The sequence below is a fragment of the Tursiops truncatus genome, chromosome 3, assembly GCF_011762595.2.
Source record: "Tursiops truncatus isolate mTurTru1 chromosome 3, mTurTru1.mat.Y, whole genome shotgun sequence".
NCBI classification, from domain to species: domain Eukaryota; kingdom Metazoa; phylum Chordata; class Mammalia; order Artiodactyla; family Delphinidae; genus Tursiops; species Tursiops truncatus.
Window position 1 is genome coordinate 137,169,223 of NC_047036.1, and position 24,776 is coordinate 137,193,998.

General features: G+C 36.9%; 1 protein-coding gene across 1 annotated transcript in view; it reads right to left on the reverse strand.

The window, feature by feature from the left end:
• The window catches only part of GABRB2 (gamma-aminobutyric acid type A receptor subunit beta2), a 298,709-nt gene that overhangs the window by 157,683 nt on the left and 116,250 nt on the right, over positions 1-24,776 (reverse strand). The gene's annotated exons all lie outside the window — the stretch shown is intronic.

The window sequence follows — 24,776 nt, forward strand, 5'->3', positions numbered from 1 at the left end:
ATCCAGATGGTTAATATCTCCTAACCAACCTTAGTTTCTTTGTCTGTAAAAAGGGGGCATTCTTCACAACAACAGTAATAACAGCCTAACAGAGTTTCTGTACGAACTAATAGAATAATTTATGTAATAGGCCCTTCACATCTGCTGAAAAAAACTAAGAGGACAAACTGATGTTAAATTTGACCAACTTTGCTTACTCTGCTCCTAGAGGTACTATATACTGTGTGTTGGAAACAGAGAAATAAGATGCAGATCCAGCTTGGGAGAAACAATCCATAGCTAGGCCTTTTTCATTAGAAGGTCTTGGGCAGAGCTTAGACAAGTAGTGCAGGTAGACTGAATCTCTGAAATTCCTTAGTTAGGTGTGAGAGTCCTACTCCTCAGCTGTAGGATGGAAATACCTAAATGACTTCATGTAAGTAGTTCATGCCTCTTTAGTTTGATGACTTCTTCACTCAGGTTTGTGCTCTGTTCATTTTTGTTTTCCTCTTTAGAGGTAAGGGAGCATCCTAGGGGTGATGTTCATCCTGGGCTCCTTGCTCTCCTTCACCAGGAGATGGCTACTCTGCCTCAACTCCTTTCCACCTCCACTGCCTTCCTCAGCGTCTATGGTCCCACTGCCTCACTTCCATGTTATTATAGTATCTTGGTCTCCTAGCCTCTCCATGTGCCTCCCTACTAACTATAATTCATACAACAGTCAGATGTTTTAAAACCATAGATCAGATTTCATCCCTCCTCTTTAAAATTTTCAGTGGCTCTTCCAAAAACTCCAGTCTCGGCTATGGCCTATTGTGCCCTGAGTAATCTCACCCTTCTCTCCCAGTATTTTCTCATACCAAGTCCTCACTCACTATTTCCAGCCTTAACATGTGTTCTCTCTGCCTAGAACGTGTGTCCCCCCCGATACTCACAGAGCATTTTTTCCAATCCTTTAGCTGGAAAATCAACTCCTCTGAAAGGGCTTTCCTGAGCAGCCCACCCAAAGTGGCTGCCTTAACTAATGCTCCATCTTAGCTGTTTATTTCCTTCAAGGAATTACTACAATCTGAAATTATCTTGCTTATTTCTTTTCTTGTAAGAACTATTTTTCCCAGTAAAATTTAAGCTGTTGAAAGACACAGACTTTTTTCTGTGTAAGTGAATCAAAAAGTATCTGTTGAAAGGATAAATACATGAATTATACAGAGTCAAGCAGCTGGTTTTGCTGTACATAAATCTTTTATTTGGAGGATTATTTTATTGCATCATTTCTCTTTTTTTAAACTTACAATGTGTCTTGGGTTTTAGGGATTCTTTTTATATTTTTCACAGTAAGTAAATTTTAATCCACTTAATTAGCATTACATAACTAGTACCAGAGTTTATCTTAGTATCGAACTGATTGTTTTTCCTTTCAGTGGGACTGATCAAATACCTATATTTTATAAATTCTAAAAATTATATAAAAATTAACATTCACATTTACTCAGGGTTAAAAAAAGAATTTATTTTGGCTATGTGATACTTGGCTAAATTTTTCACTGGTCCACTGACTTTTTCCAAAGTGTAGATCCAACCTGAATTACCACTAACATACAGGAAATTGAACTGTGTAGAAGAGAAATATTCAAAGGAAATATAATTAGGTGCCTAGTGGGCATACCAAATTCTCATGCTATTTATGAAAAATAGCAGACAATCTCCATCTTGAGACACTAGAGAAAATCAACTTCATTTGATGGAATGAACACAAAAGACATGAAAGATACAAGAGCATACATACCATAAAAAAGGAGAGCCATAAATAGATGACTGACTGTGTAAGTGAGGTGAAATTTGCAATTGCTACAACAGGTTGTAGTTTACACTTTCTGCTGATGCATATTCATGGCAACTAACATCTGTGAACACTAGTGCTGTGAGCAAGAAAAATAAATTGACTAATTCTATTGTAGAAGCAACTGAGTTTCTACTCATGTTTTAAAAATGAAGTATTATGAAAGTGTTTTTCTCACATCAACGACATTCATATTCACACCTATGTTTTACTGTTTTTAATGCTATAGTATACTCTGTAAAACTAAAAAATATATATAAATGTTTTCTAGTTGATGTTTATAAGCATTTGTATCTCCTGTTGGATTAAAACAGAAACTGTAGCCAAAATAATCCATTTGTAATCCTGATCATACAAACCAGGATGAGTGACCTGAGATAAGTCACTTACACGCGCCAATAGTAGGTTGCTCCTGAAACCCTGAACTAAAAACTTGCCATCCTGCTTTGCTGTGAGATGATAAAAGTAGGAAAAAATCTGTAACATTAAATATTCTGCATCTTTTGTTATTACTCACTGCTAATGAGTAAATACAATGATAACTCATTTAGCCAGTCGTTACTTGGTAGTGTGCATATGTATATGTTTGTATACATGAAGAAATGTAGAATACCCACAAACTTATTTTATAAGCAAAGCAGAGCTATAAAATATGATATATAAATATTCAAAACAGTCATCATGCCATATGTGTATACGAAATTCTTACTAACAACTTTTAGGACAAAGTACTGACGTGTAACCAATCTGCATATTTTCTAGGTGCTTTGTGAGAGCAGGAACAATTTTTTCCTTATTTCTACCTCAAAAATCTTGCCAGGTGTTGACATATGTCAATAACCCAAGATTAAAATAAAAATAATAATAATAACAACAACATAAAACAAACAAAGACAGCCATGGTCATAAGTATTCCCAAATTGAGGATTTTGAAGTAATTCTCTAGATTAAGTGTCTGATTTAATTTATATAAAAAATTCTCAAGCAAATTTAAAAGTCAAAATCATCCTTACAGAAGAAGCTACCCTGAAGTGAATCTTACGCAGAAAAGCTCAACAATCAACATCAAAATCTATTCTCGGGGACTTTCAGATTTGTAACAGGGTGGTTTCTCTAAGAATAAGTCAATAAAACAAATATACTTCAAGAGTTTTCATGAACATGCCTTTCTGAATCCTGATAAAGATCCTTAATGGGCCTTAAATTACTCAACATCACTACTAGGAGTCTTTGAAGTGAAGCTAGTAACTCATTAGGCCTGATTAAGTTTCAAGACCATTGTGAAATATATGAAGACAGTTCTGTTTTCAGTCAAAGGAAACAGTCAAGGATACCTACAAAATTTACCTCATTTACCTGTAGCAAATCTTCTATAGCTAAAAGTGGAAATGTGTCTTCTTTGGGGCTGAATACTATGGCTTGAAGAGAGCCACCTTTGGGGAATACTGATTATTCCGACTGGGCTAAGAGATTTTTAGGTAAATTTTTATTCCTCAGCCATTGGACACTGTCATCAAAAATGATTTATGTCATAAAATACTGACATAGTGCAAGGAAACTAAATATGTAAAATAAGAGTCACTAAAGTCATGCATACAATCAAGAAATACAACAATTATGCCAGCATTTCATATTAAAGCCATAATAGATATTTTATGGTGTCATTACCTGAGATTTACTGGTACTACTATATCATTCCAAGTTTGAATATGAACAAAGACAATTATTAAGTAATAATAAATGCCTCTGCCACTCAGCCAATAGGAAATAACTCAGAATCATCAATGTGACACACTTGGGGTCTTTCAGCAGATTCTTCAAGAGGGACTTCAGGAGCTAGAATACATGGTTAAACATGTGCTTTAAAATGTGAAAACTTGTTAGGATTTCATCCAGAGATTATTGAAAAGTGACTCTGGACTTTTACTTTGTTTGATTTCTTTATCTAGACAACCATCTAGCTATTCCACACAAAAAACCTTGTTTTCAGCATCCTTGCATATTTTTTAAGAAAGTCAGCTGCCTTATCCTCAACTATATTCAAAACATATTGTTCTAATTCACCACACGCTTTTCCTTTGTTCAAAATGTACATTTACCTAAAAGCACAACTTATTCTAATTACAAGGAATAAAGGAACCCCCTGGTATTAGTATGCAGGATTAATAGAGAAAAATTAGGATGTTAAAAAAGGTCAGTTATCAAAAAATACATTGATACATATTTTGTGAACTGTAAAACAAACATTAAAGACTTCAGCTCTGGGGGAAAATTCCAATTACTGAATTTAAGCATTAGAGGATGAACTGAAATTTCAAAAAGTTCTAAAGAGCTCATCTGAGTCATTTCCCACAAAGGTACTTAAATTTTTTTGTTTTAATATCTCCAAGAAGACTTGACATTATTTTGTATCTTAAAACTATTTTAGCTGGGAAACTAATTTCTCACATATATCCGCTCTTGTGATATGCTCTTGCTTTTTGTAGAGTAGATAGAAAATCTACTGTAGGGTTTAGGTGACTTCAGCTTGGCATGCTCAATAATAGTAAATACACCTCAAATTAATTGACCACCTACTATATTCCAGACATGATCTAGTGTTACTGAAATGTATCATCTCATTTAACATGTGGAGCATCCTATTACTATTCCCATTTTACAGATAGGAAAATTGAGAGAGGGCAGACAGAATAAGCGAGAAGAACTACAATCCTGCAGCCTGTGGAATGAAAACCACATTCACAGAAAGATAGACAAAAGGAAAAGGCAGAGGACTATGCACAACATGAAGGAACAAGATAAAACCCCATAAAGACACCTAAAGAAGTGGAGATAGGCAATCTTCTAGAAAAAGAGTCAGAATAATGATAGTGAAGATGATCCAGGACCTCAGAAAAAGAATGGAGACAAAGATCAAGAAGATGAAAGAAATGTTTAACAAAGACCTAGAAGAATTAAAGAACAAGCAAACAGAAATGAACAGTACAATAACTGAAATGAAAACCACACTAGAAGGAATCAATAGCAGAAAAACTGAGGCAGAAGAATGGATAAGTGACTGGGAAGACAGAATGGTGGAATTCACTGCCACGGAGCAGTGAATAAAGAATAAAGAAAACAGAATGAAAAGAAATGAAGACAGCCTAAGAGAGCATTGGGACAACATTAAACACACCAACATTCACATTATACAGGTCCCAGAAGGAGAAGAGAGAGAGAAAGGACCCAGAAAAATATTTGAAGACATTATAGTGAAAAACTTCCCTAACATGGGAAAGGAAATAGCCACCCAAGTCCAGGAAGAACTGAGAGTTCCAGGCAGGATAAACCCAAGGAGAAATATGCCAAGACACATAGTAATCAAATTGACAACAATTAAAACAAAGAAAAATTATTGAAAGCAGCAAGGGAAAAATGACAAATAACATACAAGGGAACTCCCACAAGGTTAACAGCTAATTTCTCAGCAGAAAATCTACAAGTCAGAAGGGAGTGGCATGATATACTTAATGTGATGAAAGGGAGGAACCTACAACCTAGATTACTCTACCAAGCACAGATCTCATTCAGATTCGATGGAGAAATCAAAAGCTTTACAGACAAGCAAAAGCTAAGAGAACTCAGCACCATCAAACCAGCTCTACAACAAATGCTAAAGGAACGTCTCTAAGTGGGAAACGCAAGACAAGAAAAGGACCTACAAAAACAAACCCAAAACAATTAAGAAAACAGTAATGGAAATATACATATCGATAATTACCTTAAATGTCAAAGGATTAAATGCTCCAACCAAAAGACACAGGCTTGCTGACTGGATACAAAAATAAGACCCATATATATGCTGTCTACAAGAGACCCACTTCAGACCTAGGGACACATACAGACTGAAAGTGAGGGGATGGAAAAAGATATTCCATGCAAATGGAAATCAAAAGAAAGCTGGAGTAGCCATACTCATATCAGATAAAATAGACTTTAAAATAAAGAATGTTACAAGAGACAAGGAAGGACACTACATAATGATCAAAGGATCAATCCAAGAAGAAGATATAACAATTATAAATATATACGCACCCAACATAGGAGCACCTCAATACATAAGGCAACTGCTAACAGCTCTAAAAGAGGAAATCGACAGTAACAGAATAATAGTGGGGGACTTTAACACCTCATTTACACCAATGGACAGATCATCCAAAATGAAAGTAAATAAGGAAACAGAAGCTTTAAATGACACAATAGACAAGATAGATTTAATTGATATTTATAGGACATTCTATCCAATAACAGCAGATTACACTTTCTTCTCAAGTGCGCACGGAACGTTCTCCAGGATAGAGCACATCTTGGGTCCAAATCAAGCCTCACTAAATTTAAGAAAATTGAAATCGTACCAAGCATCTTTTCTGACCACAACGCTATGAGATTAGAAATGAATTAGAGGGGAAAAAAACGTAAAAAACACAAATACATGGAGGCTAAACAATACGTTACTAAATAACCAAGAGATCAATGAAGAAATGAGAGGAAATCAAAAAATACCTAGAGACAAATGACAATGAAAACACAACGACGCAAAACCTATGGGATACAGCAAAAAGCAGTTTTAAGAGGGAAGTTTATAGCAATACAATCCTACCTTAACAAACAACGAAAATCTCAAATAAACAATCTAACCTTACACCTAAAGAAACTAGAGAAAGAAGAACAAACAAAACCTAAATTTAGTAGAAGGAAAGAAATCATAAAGATCAGAACAGAAATAAATGAAATAGAAACAAAGAAAACAATAGCAAAGATCAATAAAACTAAAAGCTGGTTCTCTGAGAAGATAAACAAAATTGATAAACCATTAGCCAGACACAAGAAAAAGAGGGAGAGGACTCAAATCAATAAAATTAGGAATGAAAAAGGAGAAGTTACAACAGACACTGCAGAAATACAAAGCATCCTAAGAGACTACTACAAGCAACTCTATGCCAATAAAATGAACAACCTGGAAGAAACGGACAAATTCTTAGAAAGGTATAACCTTCCAAGACTGAACCAGGAAGAAACAGAAAATATGAACAGACCAATCACAAGTAATGAAATTGGAACTGTGATTAAAAATCTTCCAACAAACAAAAGTCCAGGACCAGATGGCTTCACAGGTGAATTCTATCAAACATTTAGAGAAGCGCTAACACCCATCCTTCTCAAACTCTTCCAAAAAATTGCAAAGGAAGGAACATTCGCAAACTCATTCTATGAGGCCACCATCACCCTGATACCAAAACCAGACAGAGATACTTCAAAAAAAGAAAATTAGAGACCAATATCACTGATGAAAATAGACTGAAAAATCCTCAACAAAATGCTAGCAAACAGAATCCAACAATACATTAAAAGGATCATACACCATGATCAAGTGGGATTTATCCCAGAGATGCAAGGATTCTTCAGTATACGCAAATCAATCAATGTGATACATCATATTAACAAACTGAAGAATAAAAACCATATGATCATCTCAATAGAGCCAGAGAAAACTTTTGACAAAATTCAACACTCATTTATGATAAAAACTCTCCAGAAAGTGGGCACAGAGGGAACCTACTTCAACATTATAAAGGCCATATATGACAAACACAGAGCAAACATCATTCTCAACGGTGAAAAACTGAAAGCATTTCCTCTAAGATCAGGAACAAGACAAGGACGTCCACTCTCACCACTATTATTCAACATAGCTCTGGAAGTCCTAGCCGTGGCAATCAGAGAAGAAAAAAATAAATAAAAGGAACACAAATTGGAAAAGAAGAAGTAAAACTGTCACTGTTTGCAAATGACACGATACCATACATAGCGAATCCTAAAGATGCCACCAAAAAACTACTAGAGCTAATCAATGAATTTGGTAAAGTTGCTGGATACAAAATTAATGCACAGAAATCTCCTGCATTCCTATACAGTAATGATGAAAAATCTGAAAGAGAATTTAAGGAAACACTCCCATTTACCACTGCAACAAAAAGAATAAAATACCTAGGAATAAACCTACCTAGGGAGACAAAAGACCTTTATGCAGAAAACTATAAGACACTGATGAAAGAAATGAAAGATGATACCAACAAATGGAGAGATATACCATGTTCCTGGATTGGAAGAATCAATATTGTGAAAATGACTATACTACCCAAAGCAAGCTACAGATTCAATGCAATACCTACCAAACTACCAATGGCATTTTTTACAGATCTAGAACAAAAAGTCTTAATATTTGTATGGAGACACAAAAGACCCGGAAGAGCCAAAGCAGTATTGAGGGAAAAAAAATGGAGCTGGAGGAATCAGATTCCCTGACTTCAGACTATACTACAAAGCTACAGTAATCAAGATAATATGGTACTGGCACAAAAACAGAAATATGGATCAATGGAACAGGATAGAAAGCCCAGAGATAAACTCACACACCTATGGTCAACTAATCTATGAGAAAGGAGGCAAAGATATACAATGGAGAAAAGACAGTCTCTCAATAAGTGGTGCTGGGAAAACTGGACAGCTACATGTAAAAGAATGATATTAGAACACTCCCTAACACCATACACAAAAATAAACTCAAAATGGATTAAAGACCTAAATGTAAGACTGGGCACTATAAAACTCTTAGAGGAAAACATAGGAAGAGCACTGTTTGAGATAAATCACAGCAAGGTGTTTTTTGATCCACCTCCCAGAGCAATGGAAATAAAAACAAAGATAAACAACTGGGACCTAATGAAACTTAAAAGCTTTTGCACAGCAAAGAAAACCATAAACAAGATGAAAAGACACCCCTCAGTATGGAAGAAAATATTTGCAAATGAATCATCAAAGGATTAATCTCTAAAATTTACAAGCAGCTCATGGAGCTCAATATCAAAAACACAAACAACTCAATCCAAAAATGGGCAGAAGACCTAAATAGACATTTCTCTAAAGAAGATATACAGATTGCCAACAAACACGTGAAAGGATGCTCAAAATCACTAATCATTAGAGAAATGCAAATCAAAACTACAATGAGGTATCACCTCACACCAGTCAGAATGGCCATCATCAGAAAATCTACAAACAACAAATGCTGGAGAGGGTGTGGAGAAAAGGGAACCCTCTTGCACTGTTGGTGGAAATGTAAATTGATACAGCCACTGTGGAGAGCAGTATGGAGGTTCCTTAAAGAACTAAAAACAGAATTACCATATGACCCAGCAATCCCACTACTGGGCATATACCAGAGAAAACCGTAATTTAAAAGATACATGCACCCCAATGTTCTTTGCAGCACTATTTACAATAGCCAGGTCATGGAAGCAACCTAGATGCCCATCGACAGACAAATGGATAAAGAAGATGTGGTACATATATACAATGGAATATTACTCAGCCATAAAAAGGAACGAAACTGGGTCATTTGTAGAGACATGGATGCATCTAGAGACTGTCATACAGAATGAAGTAAGTCAGAAAGAGGAAAACAAATATCGTATATTAATGCATATATATGGAACCTAGAAAATGGTACAGATGAACCGGTTTGCAGAGCAGAAATTGAGACACAGATGCAGAGAACAAATGTATGGACACCAAGGGGGGAAAGCAGCGGGGGGTGGGGGTGATCGTGTGATGAATTGAGTGATTGCGATTGACATGTATCCACTGATGTGTATTAAATGGATGACTAATAAGAAAAAAAACATAAACTTTTTAAAATAAATAAATAAATGCTGGAGAGGGTGTGGAGAAAAGGCAACCCTCTTGCACTGTTGACAGGAATGTAAATTGATACAGCCACTGAGGAGAACAGTACGGAGGTTCCCGAAAAAACTAAAAATAGAACTACCATATGACCCAGCAATCCCACTGCTGGGCATATACCCTGAGAAAACCATAATTCAAAAAGAGTCATGTACCACAATGTTCACTGCAGCTGTATTTACAATAGCCAGGACATGGAAGCAACCTAAGTGTCCTTCGACAGACGAATGGATAAAGCAGATGTGGCACATACACACAATGGAATATTACTCAGCCATAAAAAGAAATGAAATTGAATTATTTGTAGTGAGGTGGATGGACCATAGTGTCTGTCATACAGAGTGAAGTAAGTCAGAAAGAGAAAAATATCCTATATTAACGCCTATATGTGGAATCTAGAAAAATCGTACAGACGAACCGGTTTGCAGGGCAGAAATAGAGACACAGATGTAGAGAACAAATATATGGACACCAAAGGGGGAAAGCAGACGTGGGGGCTGGTGGTGGGATGAATCGGGAGACTGGGATTGACATGTATACACTAATATGTATAAAATAGATAACTAGTAATATCCTGCCATAAAAAAATAAATAAAATAAAATTCAAGAAAAAAATTTGAAAAAGAAAACTGAGGCACAGGTTGGTAGAGTGATTTTCTCTAAAAGTCACAGACGGTGTGATGGACTTGAGATTGAAATCGAGGATGGTTGTCTCCAGAGCCCAGGTACTTAACTACCAGGCTATCACTAACTAGCTAGTTGACCTTGATGAAGTCATTTAGCTTCTCTGGAGGACTGGCCAATTTCTTATATCCCAAATGAGCTTGGAAATTCTATAATGCTATGAAAATACATTACATGTTCAGTGACCCTGTATATTTTGTAATTTTGTTTTACCCACACACTCAAATGCTGTATTTCACAGCTGTTCATTCTGTTTTAGTCAATTATGTAGATTAGCCCACCCCAGACAGGCACAAACAGGCCTTTCCCCTAGGAGTCCCACTTAATGTTCTCTCCTGATCGAAGGCTCCCTCAGCATTTTTCTTCCAGCGTATGCTCTTGATTTACCTCCACAGAAGCCTTCTGCTTAAATGAAAATCTCCAATACTCATGCATAACTGTTTTTAAAAACTCTTTACAAGTCTTCATGTAGAGTCACATGGGCTACTATGCTCAACTTTGTAATCACCAAAAAAAGTAAGATTGCTAGCAATCATGCTCCCATTTGATAAATCGTGCCTTTCAGATGAGAGCTATTTGTACTCTTCTGCAGCTGTTTGGCTTTCTGTGACTCCTTGCTTTTCTGGAATCTTATTCTCTGTAAAGATACCCTGCTCATTAAAGGAGACACAGGTTTCTACTACAAACTCAGGGATTATAATGAAAGACATTTCCTTGAGTAACACGCCTATGGAATCCAAACAGCAGTATCTAACATAATCTCATTTTGTAAGCATATAAATCCTAATCAATCAAAAGATTAATAGATACAGACATACCAATCTGTAGTCAGTCCCTTGTTCACCAAGATTCCCCATATTACATTCCTGGTGGTCTCATCCACATATCCTATGCTTAGCGCACAATGAGAATATCCTCTCTTCTTTCTAGGTTATATCTTAAAGGGAGCCTGACCCTGAGAAAAAGCAATCTAATTTTTTTTCTGCTTTTTGACCCACACCCTAACAACTGAAATCTGGCTTCAGATCACTGTAAGAGATTTAATTATACCAGAGCCACTGGAAAGATATATTGCCAGGACTCTAATTATTTCAACAGGGATTTTTTTTTTTGGTTTGTTTTCACAATTTAAAACAATGTTTAGATATGTCAGATACTTTTTGCTGCATTCAATATTTAAAATATTTTATTTTGATTTATGATGCATCAGAGACATACCATTTCAGAATAAGTTCATCGACTTTATTCCAGTCCTTTAATTTTCTTTTTTTTAACAAAGTAAGTGGCTCACAGACACTGATTTATAGCTGGTCAGTGACTGACGGAGGTTACAACCTCAGCTGGGTCTGCTGTCACTTCTTCCACATCCAGTCCAGTATTAATTTAAAATGTAAACGCCACATGCTGGAGGTTTTCCTTTGTCTCTGCAGCTCCACCCTCCACCCTTAATCACCAGACTAGACTGCATCGACTTAAAAACTACCACCCCGGTTCTCTGGCTTCAGGTTGGATTTGGCCAACAGGGAGCAGACCAGGAGTTTGGGAGAGGGGGAGAGTGAGAGATCAGGGGACGTGTACCCCAGGCCCCATACAGAGGAACTTGTATACAGGTCCCCTGACCATTCCCTCTTTTCCAAGTCTGGGATGCTAGGGAGCAGATGGCAACCTGCTGATCCTAACTCTGAGAGGGAGGGGGCGCTGTTCCTTCTCTTTGTAAATCGCCCTTTTATTACATTCATCCCAAATTATCCCATTTTCACTATGCCATCTGTTTCCTGTTGGGCCCCTGACTGATAGAATATATTATAGAAATGTATTTAAAATCTGAAGTTTCTCTAGCTAGGCTGTCAAAAAAATTCGAAGCATTCCATTTCTGGGTCTTTTGTCTTGGGATTTTAGGGATGAGAGGATGAAGTTTCCTTCCACCTTAAATGAACTGCCTCCTTCCTATGATTCCAGTCTCAGTTCTCTGTAGCCCACCCGAAAAGCGTTCTCCCTCCACCTTAGCTAAAGCAGCCCGTCGTCCCCTACCATTGGTCACTGTCTCATCTCACTTTATTTCCTTCGTAATACTTATCACTATCTTAATTTAGTCTGTGTATGCACTGGCTTATTCATCATTCTCTGTCTCCCTAGTAGACTGAGTCTACATTAAGTTGGGTTTCTACGAAGCAGACACTGAAGGATGCTCACCAGGGATCACCACCTGTGAAAGGAAGGGAGAAGAAGAAGGACTGGACAAAGGAAGATGCTGATGCAGGATGCTGGCCCAACAATACGGAAGTTCTGATGGGAGTACTGCCACCAGAGTTACTCACATGAGACTGAAATGACTTTTAAACCACCTCTGTCCTCTACCATCACTACACACACACACACCCCTTCCTTGAGTGGCTGGCATCTGATGTCTGAGGAGAAGATTCAATGAATTAAAAGGTCAGTGGGAAACATGTTCTGAGGTTGATCCAGGCCTCGACATGCCCTCACACATACGTATTTTCCCTGCAGTGCATGGTTGCAACTGTGATAACCTGAATTACTGCTGCTGTTAATTTTTAAACACAAAACATAAATTACTCAGAGCTGCCTCCTGTCACATACTGGCAACTCAGCTTGTATTTCCTACTCTAATAAAAGCCACCAACACTGCTGTCTCAGACTTATCTGCCACTCTGATCTCTAATGGCAAAAGATTTCCATCTCAATGGCATTTTCGCTATTTAAGTCTTTTACATAAAACAGGCAGCAAATATGTGGGAAAATGTTTCACATCATTAGAAACCACACATTTGTGTTAAAAACTTATACAGTGCTCTATGTCAATTATATCTCAATGGAACTGGAAGAAAAAAATTAAAAATAAATAAAAAGCATAATACAAAATTAAAAAGATGAGAAAAATATAAATTAAACCATGAGGATTATTACCTATCTAATCAGCAAAAAACTAAAGACATTATAATATTCACTGCTATAGATTCTGCAGGGAAACAGACCCTCTCACACACACTGCCAGTAGAATTATAAATCAGAACAGACTTTCAGGAGGGTACTGTAATAGAGAAAAATGGCCAGCATAGTGTTTGGTGATCTTCTGTAAGAGTGGGATACACAGGGGCACAGAGGTCAAGAACAGAGGCCTTGGCAATGAGTGGTCCTGGGCCCACATCTTGACTCTGTCTCTTGCTGTGTGACCCTGAGCCAACACATAAAGAGGAGCTGCTATAATAAAAGGTCCTCTTGAATGCTGGACAATTATTTCTTCAGAATTCTATGGAAGCATGACCCTAAGCATCTCACCAAAAAGCAATGACTTCCTTCTGACTTGTAAAAATCACCTCATTTCTTCAGAAGCTTTTAGCTACTTAGGATGAAGTTCTGAAGTGGGGGGCAGGGGGTGCCTGTGGATCACAGAGCCCCTTATAGGTGAAGACTAATTAAAACAAAAAATTTAGAAGCTAAGATGGAAACGATATATTTGAAAAGTTACCCCTAAAACACATCTGTAATACAGGGTAGTTTGAAAAAACAAGAAGAAAAGAAAAAACAAATTGCCTTGTACCCAAATGACGATGCACTGAATAGGAAGCTTAACTGACTAAATAAAGAATTGAAGCAGAATAAAGTGAATCATTTAAAAAAAAACCTGGGGCTCATTTTAAAGAAAACATTCAAAGAAACAGAAAAGCCTCACAAAAAAAGAGCATAAACACTTATGTTGAAAATGACAGGGCTTCTCTGGTGGTGCAGTGGTTGAGAGTCCGCCTGCCGATGCAGGGGACGTGGGTTCGTGCCCCGGTCCGGGAAGATCCCACATGCCGCGAAGCGGCTGGGCCCATGAGCCATGGCCGCTGAGCCTGCGCGTCCGGAGCCTGTGCTCCGCAATGGGAGAGGCCACAACAGTGAGAGGCCCGCGTACCGCAAGAAAAAAAAAAAAGAAAATAACAGACAATTTACAATATAGGTCACTAAAATATTACAGCACATCACAAAAAGGTAAAAATGAAGACAAGCACATCCAATTCCTGGATGAAAAATGAAAATTGAAAATAGAAGATATCATAAGGAAAAGGTGTGTAGCAGTCTTTTTATATGGATAATTTCATTTCCTCCAACCTGGGAGATGGGAACAGGGTTGGAAGAATGAGAAGATGGACAGCCAAATTAAAGAATGGCTACGCTGTCAATACTTTCCCCAGCTCGCCTTGGTCTCTCTGTCTGTTAGTTTCTCTCTCTAGAAAAAAAGTATGGAAAAATGGCTTCATAATTCAGTAAAATGTTACTGAGTATTTAAATCCTGAAAATTAATTGTTTAACAAATAGCTGAGTGAGCTCTGCTGTTCCAGCTGGAGAAGAGAACAGACTGATAGATGTAATAAGAGCCTCTATTTTTACGGAGGGCTCAAGGGAGAGATGATCTGCTGTTCGCATGGTCCAAACAGGAAGCTATGGTCATAAATTCTAACATGAAGGACATGGAGGATTTAGGTTAAATAGAAAGATGACTTGGCTGATAGTGAAGGCTATCAAATCATGAAATGGCTCCCCGGGGTGGATGGTAGATTTCCCTTTCTGGAAATGATGTGTAAAGAAGAGGCTCGTCTGTCAGGATGATGGAGGGGGACCTAAGCACGGTATCAGGATGGTCTCAGTGACAGTCTGTATTTTCTGGTTCACTAAAGCAGCCTCTATCTTTAATTTCCAGCAACTAAAGCAAATGCCTAAATCCCTTAGAGCCTGGGCACACCTTTGCTAATTTGGCTTGTAATGGATTTTAGCTTAATAAAACAGACAATAACTTGAGGAGTTGCTAAATGTAATTAAATAACTGAAGAGGTGTAATACAACCTATAAACATTAAAGTATTTCAACACACACTTAATGACAACCAGGTCCAGGTAAAGATGTATTTCTGTTAGGTAATTACTAACAGAATTGTTTAGGACGCAGAGGACTGGGATACAACATTAAACGTTGGCTATCATTTTCATGCTTAGCATTCACATTAGTTAAGGCATTTGTGGTGGTGTAACACCATAATGTCACTAATGAGTAATTATTTCTAGAGCAATTACTTTTTAAGTGATTAAGATGCACTGTATCGCTGTGACCCAACTGACTTTATATTTGCTTTCTCAATAGCTTCCTTGTCTTCCCTACCACCCCCCCCTTCCTGAAGCATATTAGATTGTCTTTTTCTCACAGGAAAATAATAGATTAATAATTACCAAATGCATACTGTTCCTGAGAGAAATACAATGCAGCAAGCTAATGTCTGCTAATTCTTCAGCTACCATTAAGGAGTTGAAGAGAGTATCAGGATTTTGAGTTGGATAATATATACATTTAAAACCTAAAATTTACAAGTTTATCATCATTTGGTCAATGAGTGAGAGAAAGGTATTAAGCCTCTGAATTGTAATATACCTGAATGATACTAAAGGTGTTGACCAATATTAATTTATCCACAGAGAGCTTACATTCTGCATGGTGTTTACTAAGCCCTGTAGAAGATATTTAGTAAAATTATTAAGATATAGTCTTTGGCCCTAAGAACCTTAAAATCAAAGCCCAGATACAAGATAATCTGATGTAGGAAGATATTAGCTTTGTCATCCTGGATCGCAACTAAAGCAAAGGCCTTAATCTCTTTGAGCCTCTTTGAGCCTCAATACTATTTTTTTTTAATAAATTTATTTATTTATTTTTGGCCGCATTGGGTCTTCACTGCTGTGCATGGGCTTTTCTCTAGTTGCGGCGAGCAGGGGCTACTCTTCATTGTGGTGCATGGCCTTCTCATTGCAGTGGCTTCTCTTGTTGTGGAGAATGGGCTCTAGGCATGCGGGCTTCAATAGTTGTGGCTCGCAGGCTCTAGAGTGCAGGCTCAGTAGTTATGGCACACAGGCTTAGCTGCTCCACGGCATGTGGGATCTTCCCAGACCAGGGCTCGAACCTGTGTCCCCTGCATTGGCAGGAGGATTCTTAACCACTGCACCACCAGGGAAGTTCCAAGCCTCAATACTATTAATAGCATAACAACAATATGAGCAACTACCACTTAGAATGGATGTAAGGACTTAATGCACAGAAATTGTTTATCATGGCTTAAACATTCTTACAAACTTTAGCTCTAAATATAAAAATAATTATATTTTTATTTATATTTATTATTATTAGTCATATGTGTTAAGTATGAATAATTTGTGTCATAAGATCTCTGATAAGGGAGATAATTGGAAGCTGAAGGAGTCATTGCAGAGGAAATGAGCTATTGGCTAGGTGATGAAGGATGGGCAAGATTTTGCTAGATAGAGTATAAGGGAGGGTTTTCCATCCCAGCAGTGTGAGCACATGCCCAGAGCCAAGGACATATGAGTAAAATGGCTACAGAAACTTGAGTGGTAAGAAAATTTGTTGAGATTTACACCTGGTGAAAGGCTGATGAAGACAAACAGTGGTTGATCTTAAGTCCAGGTCACCTAGTTTATGTTTTATCTATTGAAAACCGCAGAGCACAGTATGACATAATATGAAACAAAGTGCTAATATTATAATTTACTTAAATCTGATTGATGAGTCATAAACTCAGATGCCCAGAGGGTCAGGCTTATGGCCTCTGTACTATGAGGAGTAGACTCTACCTAAGACAACAGGGAATGGTGGGAATCAGGGTCAAATGGAAAAAACATACTCTGTCAGAACAAGGGAAAAACATACTCTGTCAGAACAAGGTACCAATGTCTCAGCTTCAGTTACTTGTTGCCATGTGGGTAATAAGGCCCAGTGTTTCCGACCTTTCGATTTTTTAAATGATAACTAGGAAATATAAATATTAAAATGAAATGTGCTTAATTTTTAAAAGTACCATGTTAGTCAAATAAAATACTTGTATGAATTGGGTATGTCCTGAGGGCTGATAGTAGGCAGCCCTTGATATTATGTAATTTTATAAATGAGGAAAGCAAGTCTCTGAGGCATGGAGTGATTCACTATAATCGACACGGAGAGTGAGTTACAGGCAGTGCTGGGATCTGAACCAATGGAAACTTTATCCAAGATTAAACTAGAACTCACTGGAGGTTAAGGCTTTATGCCACTTAGTGTGGAACAGGGTGAACACATGCCCAGAGCCAGGACAGCTGTGAGGTTTCAGTGCAACCTTCATTTCACTAATAGGTGTCTTCACATTTTAGATTATTTTTCATTACAACCTCAAAGGAAACAGTTTAGCAGATGAACACAAGTCAAAATAAAATTTAAAAAAAAAAACAAGTGTGAGTGTGGGTTTTCTTTTCTTCGTTTCAGTAGAGAGGAAGGAACATGTCCTGGGGAGTCACACAGCCATTCAGACCTGGGTGCAAACACCACTGTTCACCATTTCCTAGTTATGCCGCTTGAGGAGGTCAGTTTGCTTGCCTTTAAAATGAAAATAACGATGTCTAGCATATAGAGTTTCTGGAGGATAACATGGAATTGTATAACTTGATGACATGCTATCACATACAAGGAAGAGTGATAATGTCTTGAAACTTGGTTTTAAACACTGATTTAAGAAAGTCAGGAAAGAACGATTTAACAATTAGAAACGGATGTTCTGATATGAGCATTTCCAGTCAACTTCCCTGGGAAGCATAAGTTAAAACTCAGCAATAGTAATAGCCAATTAAATTATTAATATACTATTCTACCAGTCACATAATATAGGTCAGTGAAAATTTCAGACCATGGTAAAGCAGAAATAAGTAAGGACGAGTTAGATATGGTATTGTTATTGAGATTAATTGCTTTTATGATGCACTACAGGATAGAAGAATTGTGAGTTAAAGTCAGTTTTCACAGTGTGAGGAAATGAGTTACTGAAAAATTTCAAGAAAATTAATGAGTTGAAGAAATAAGCAAGATTTCTAACAGAACAGGAGAGTTCTCCTGGATTTACAACTGTGACTTCGAAATACACAAAATTATCATTTTTGGAAAAGAGGTGGGATAATATTTGGAACCAGTCTTGGATTCATATCTGGACCTGGCATTTCTAGCTCTGCGACCCTGTGGATGTTATTAATTCTTCTCTCAGTTTCCTTTTCTGTAACACGTGGATAAAAATGTCTGTTTTATAGCAGTGTTGATGGGAAATCACATAAAATGATGTCCATGAAGCATTTAGAGCAATCACTTGCAAATCCTCAGTGTTCAGTATATGGTACCTGTTCTTACCATCGCTATTATAATCTATTTTAAGATTCTGAATGAGGTCAAGAGGAAAATGGTGAAATATTTTTAATGAGATTAAAGGAAAAAAGGAAGCAATTAAAAATAATATTGCAAAAAATATTACAATTAATGCTTTGGACACATGGATGGTATGATGTCTTTTTATATTAAAAGTAACATAATTTATGTCAAGTCTAGAACAACAAATTCATATTTATACCTTCCTTTTACGTAATGTTGGGAATGCTCCATCAAACAGTAGCTTCCATGACAACAGGGGACGCGTTAAGTATACGTTTTGTGTCTCTCATAACAATTAGTAAAGTATCCTACAAAAACTATGCAGGCAAACCACTTAACAATGTAGAGCAGTTTCCAGATTTTCTCTGTACAGTCTTTATACTTCTTTCTCTAACAATAGGGTTTTTAAGAGATGGAAAGGAATGAGACACGTAACACGTCCATCCTCAGATTCATTTGAAAATAAATACCTAAGATTAGTCATTTCCTAAGGTGAATGTCCAATTAATTTTCTCAATTCTGGAAAATACTATTTTATGTTTAAAGCATTATTAGTGTAATATTTGATATATGTAGCTATTGAACTGGTACCATTTATAAGACTGGTGTTCATTAATTATGAAATATTTAATAAAAATTTGGGGATTGCTTTATCTGTCTGAAGAACTGGACCATGTTATATATAGAACAAGTTATATTAGAATAATACTTCGTAGGGGCCAAACTATCAAATTGGTTAGCACATGGCTTTGAAAATGTGAGTCTGAATGCCTTTAAGGAGGATGTGCATTTTCCAGTTTCTCTAAGTGCCCATCCTTCCCTATGACACCTTTCCAGGTTCTCTTCATTTAGTAATCTGCCCAGCCCCAATGGATATCTGAGTTTGTGACCCTGGCTCGCAGATACTTGATCTGCTGCATAGCAGATACCAGTAGTCCAAAAGCAGAATCATTACAAGCTTTCAAATATATTTGTCCAATCAGCGCTCTTTTTCATATGAACATAAGGGTTTATTGGAACTAGATGAACACAATCTATACTGAAGAACTTATTCCATCTCTGAGAGAAATAACTCTTCTGTAAGTCAAATTGATGGATTTGTGAGTTATTGGGGCAATGAGCAACCAAATACGGTAAACAGCAGTGCCTTCAAGAGATCTCAAAGAGATGGTGTACAGACCATCTCTGTAAGAGGATGCAAACTTTTAAACTCTTGATTGAAATATAACCTTTGAAAACTGTTTCATTGAAATATATGTCCAGAAAAGTGCTCAACTTATAAGTATATAGCTTGATGAATTTGGTGGGGTACCATACTTGAGTAATAGCACCCAGAAGGTATGGATTATTTCCAGAGTCCAGAAGCCTTCCTCAAGGCCCTTCCAGTAGCTGCCCCTCCCCAAGGTATCCACTTTCCCTACTTCTCTCACCTTAGATGGTTTTCCTGCAATAGAACTTCATATGAAAGGAATCACAGTGTGCTCTAGTTTGTGTTTGGTTTTTTGAATTCAACATTACTTCTGAGATTTATGCTTAGACTTTAGGGGGATGAGAGTAGCAAAATCATCTGACATTATGTGCCAAGGGCTCTGACAAGATGTACTCACAGGGATTCACTGTATGCTTTTCTATATATGTGGGGTAATTTGAAAGGAAAATGCACAGTAGAAGCTGGAAAATAAGAAATATATACATATAAGCTATGACAAGTATTACGCATTAAGAAGTTCTTTAGGGAAAAAATATCAAATGTTTCTCCATCCATGGATATATATATATTAAGAAAAGAGAGAGGTGTAGCACCCAAAGTGTTGAAGGAAAAATCAGTGTTACTAATTTATATGGAACTTCCAGTATTTCTTTGACAAATGTCACCTTTGGCCACAAAAAAAGCAGTAAAGAATTATGTTCACTATTATTTTTCCTAATTGCCCTCTTCACATCAGTTTCTGATTATTTACCAACTAAACATTTCTCGACTTTATTAAAATTATTCCTAAAAATACTTTACTGGTATATTTATCAATTATTTCCTATCAGAAGAGCCTTGTAGGATGTTTCTCTGCCAATATTCAAATATTGTAAAAAGTATTTATAAAGCAATAATATATTTATCTTCCTATATGCTTAAATAAAAGTATCACTGATGTATCAGTCCTTTATGAAAAAAGGTTACATTTCCTAGAAAAGGTTATAGATTTCTTTGAAACATATGTCAAATCTCTGTTCTAATGCTTGATATTTATTTATTTTGATGAAAATATTACTGAACTGTCTCAACCATCTCTTCCTGTATATTTAAATTGGAATACATGATATTTCATAAGAAAGAGCTCCGATGCAAGAATTTACTAAATATTAGGGAAAAGTATTGTGGATTTAGGCAGCAAGCATACCCAAACTTCCTTCTGAACTGAGAAACATTTAATATTATACTGTAAAAATGCTTATATATATTATTACATCAACTGATACTTTGTAACAAATACTTCAGAAGATTCTTCAGTGCAATGATAAATGCTCTTTGTAGTCAAGTCCTAAAAATTCAAAGATTTTAAATTATTTTCCAAGTCATAAAAAGGATGAGTAAATGCACATTTGATCACACACTCCCTGATTAAAATTCTTAATGGCTTCCTTTCCTCTAAAGATGAAGTCCAAACCCCTCAATGTTACCAACAAAAGGCCCTTCTTTCCTCTCCAACTCATACCTGACTTTCATAGCTCGCTCCCTCACAGTCCATACTTTAGCCATTCTGAAATGCTTTTACTTACCTTTCTTCCTTTACTCTTTCCTAAACATGCTGTTCCCTCTACCTGGCATCTCCTTCCCTTTGTTCTTCTCCATACTCTTTACCTGGTTAACTGTAAGTTTTCCCTCAGGTCTCATTTTACACATTGCTGCCCCTCTCTTTCCCACCCCCAACACACACACACACACACACACACACACACACACACACACACACACGCACACACACACACACGCGCTTGCGCGCGCGCGCACACACACACACCCCAAGTTGATTACTTGGAAAACTTTTTTTTTTACACTTCTTCATCTGATAGAAACTAAGTGCCTCAGGTAGCTATGCATCATGAAAGCAGATAAGATATCATAACCACTTTACAAAGGCAAAAGTGGCCCAGTGAAATCAGATGACTTTCCAGGAAGGAATTAGAAATCAGGTTATCAGCTCATCAAATTCAGAGCAGGGCAGTGTTCGCTCCATATTGCCTCTCTGGTTTGATCAACAAATATGCCCCATTCCCTAACTGAATCACAGGTCAGTTTACTATTAGCATTAAAGTGCATAGTTACAGAGATGCTGTGCATTAAGAACCTCAAAATGTTCATATGCTTTATATCAAGTCTAGATATTCTTAAAGAATTTTTCCCTTTTCTTAAAAACTGCACTCTCCTTTCCTTATGAAAAGCACACAAACTTATTTTGAAAAATCTACAAATCAGGAGAGAATTTTAATCAGGGGATTTCATGATCAAATCTAATATAGAAAATTATAATTAAAAATGGAAAATCAAAATAAAAGATGTTAAAGACAGCATTAAAATAGTAAAAAGTTGAAACGCACCTAAATATTCCAAAGTAAAAGGTTGGCAACATACAGAGTTACCCACAAATATGACAGATTATGTAGTCTTAAAAATCATACTGTAGAAAAATGAAGGAATATTCATCATATAATATTAAGTGAATGAAGCAAATTATAAAATGGACATACAAAATACTCACAATTTTCTGTGGAAAAAAATATTCAAAGAATACAGAAGGAAACTCTACCTAACCTATTAATGATGGGTATCTTCAAAGAAAAATTTTTTTTTAATATTTGATGTTTAATTCTTTACTTTCCAAGTTTTCTGTGACTAACATGTAGTATTTAGGTATCCAGAAAACAAACCCTTACTCTTATTAAAAGAAAGGAAGGGAGAGAGAGAGAGAAATGACACTTTTTGAATAAATCCATAGAAGATGGTGGGCAGATGACTCAATTGTTTAAAACCTCCAGTGTCTCATCATTTTACAGACACATAACTTCACAACAGTACCAACAATTATGCTGTAAACTCTATCAGCCTATATGGCCTATAGATATGACAGATATGGAACAGTGATGTTCTAAATAGAATAATCTATGAGCAAAATTTCTTATCTAGAAGACATGTGGCTTATATTGAAATTTATGGGATTTTTTCTGTAATGTAGGAGCTATAGCTAAGAAAACAAACCATTCACACTTATGTAGCTTCAAGTATGAAGACTGATTTTTTGTCAATTATAATGTCATGTTTTTACAGAAAGGGAAAAACACAGTACAGAGTAATTTCAAGAGTCAAGTAGACTTGGATCAATATTCAGCTCCACAGTTTCCACAGATTTTAGGCACATTATTTAACCTCTCTGAGCTCCACTTTCATCTTGTGTAAAAATATCTACCTCCTGGAGTTAAAGCATGTAAAACATTTAGTATTAGTGTGCCTGGCACAAAATAACTATTTAATAAATGTGAATTAAAAAGAACTATTAAGTAAGCAAATGAATGAACAGAAAAACTAAACATGAAAATAAATAAAATACCATGAGCAAAAGTAGATGCTTTGCATTTATAATGACACATCCAATCCTCTGCAGAATCTTCTACCACCAGAACACTGAGGCAGCCCTTTTGGTGGCCAATGGCCACATGGAAAGCTTAATGGAAACTAAACCTAGCTACTTGCCATGGGGTATTTTAACCAACAACACCAGACATCTCCGCCCATCAGAACAGAGTGAGAAAAGAACGCGCACACCCATTCCCAGTGCTGAGCAATCTGCCTGCAGAACACGCAGGGCACCACTGTCCTGGGGACCTTTGGATTCCACGGGTGGCAGCCACTCAAGGACACTACCTGAGTCAGACTGCAAAGAATTCCTGGCCACTGACACTCACCTGTTCCACCCTGCCATTGCATTCCCCTTTTATTTCTCTCTCTCTCTCTTTTTTATATCTTGGAGTCCCCTCTAGCCCTATGACATGTTTCACCATCTGTTCATGCAGATGGTACCATCCAGAGAAGTCAAAAAGTTTGGTGTCCCCAAATCCCTCTTGATTCAGTCGGTTCTCTTTATCACAGAGCAGTAGGGAAAACAAATGAGAAACTGGAAACCACATTTCAAAGCACAGACAGGTCACAGCTCATACAAGGAATACATTCATGTTCAGTATCTGGTTTGAAGTGAATGCTGTCTACGTAGGTAAGCCCTTACCCTGACATTCTTCTGAACAAAACTGTGTCTGCAACAGCTGATTGCACCTAATACAGAGTCAAATGCTACCGGCCCTTCTCCCCATTGTCCACCAGGTCAGCAACTACAGTAAGTAATCTATCGTAAATGTGGCTCTATGTATAATGTACACACTCTTTTCTATCCATGCTTATAGAAACTGAAAACTTGCAAGAACAAAATAGCTTTTTGAAATTAAAGAAGGTTGTCACTGAATGAGAGTAATTTGGTTTTACACAATTTAAAAATACTACACAAGATGCAGTTGAGCCAAGCATCCCACTTATGATGGAAAAAAACCCAGAAGCCTGAAGATCAATAAAAAAGAACAAAATCACAAAGAAAGGAGAAGTAACAGGGGAAATAGCCTCTTCCTTATCTAAGATGCTTGAGAGTTTTGTAATAAAATAAACACTAAGACGAAAACCTATCTATTGACACAGACTAAATTTAGCCTCCTAGGTGGTTTCAGAATCAAGTTTCCCCAAAGAGGAATGTCTGATAATCCATATTATTTGGAACTTGGTGACTCAGAATAGGACACTGTTTACATTACACTGAGGATTCAGAAGTTCATTCTCGCTCTGTGTTGATTTCCCCCTCTGTTCTTTCATTGCATATCCCTGCCCAGCCCCTGGCCACCCATGCAGTGAATACAGATTTTTTTTCCTCCTTGAGAGTAACTCCACCTACCATCAAACAAGGACCAGATCCATGGTTTGTCTCATCCCTTTATCAGGAGGTGTAGAGATGGAGTAATTTAACAAGGCTCCATGAATTAACCTTTATTGACTAACATTCGTGTAGCAATGAAATACACAATTCATTCAAATACTAAGAACAAAGAAGGAGCCCATTGGGGTAGAGGCAGTGTTTCTCATTATCACACTATGAGCATTTTTTATATGGGCACAAGGTTGACCGTTGTGTTTCTTATATCTAACTTCCCTAAAGAAAAATCAACCCAT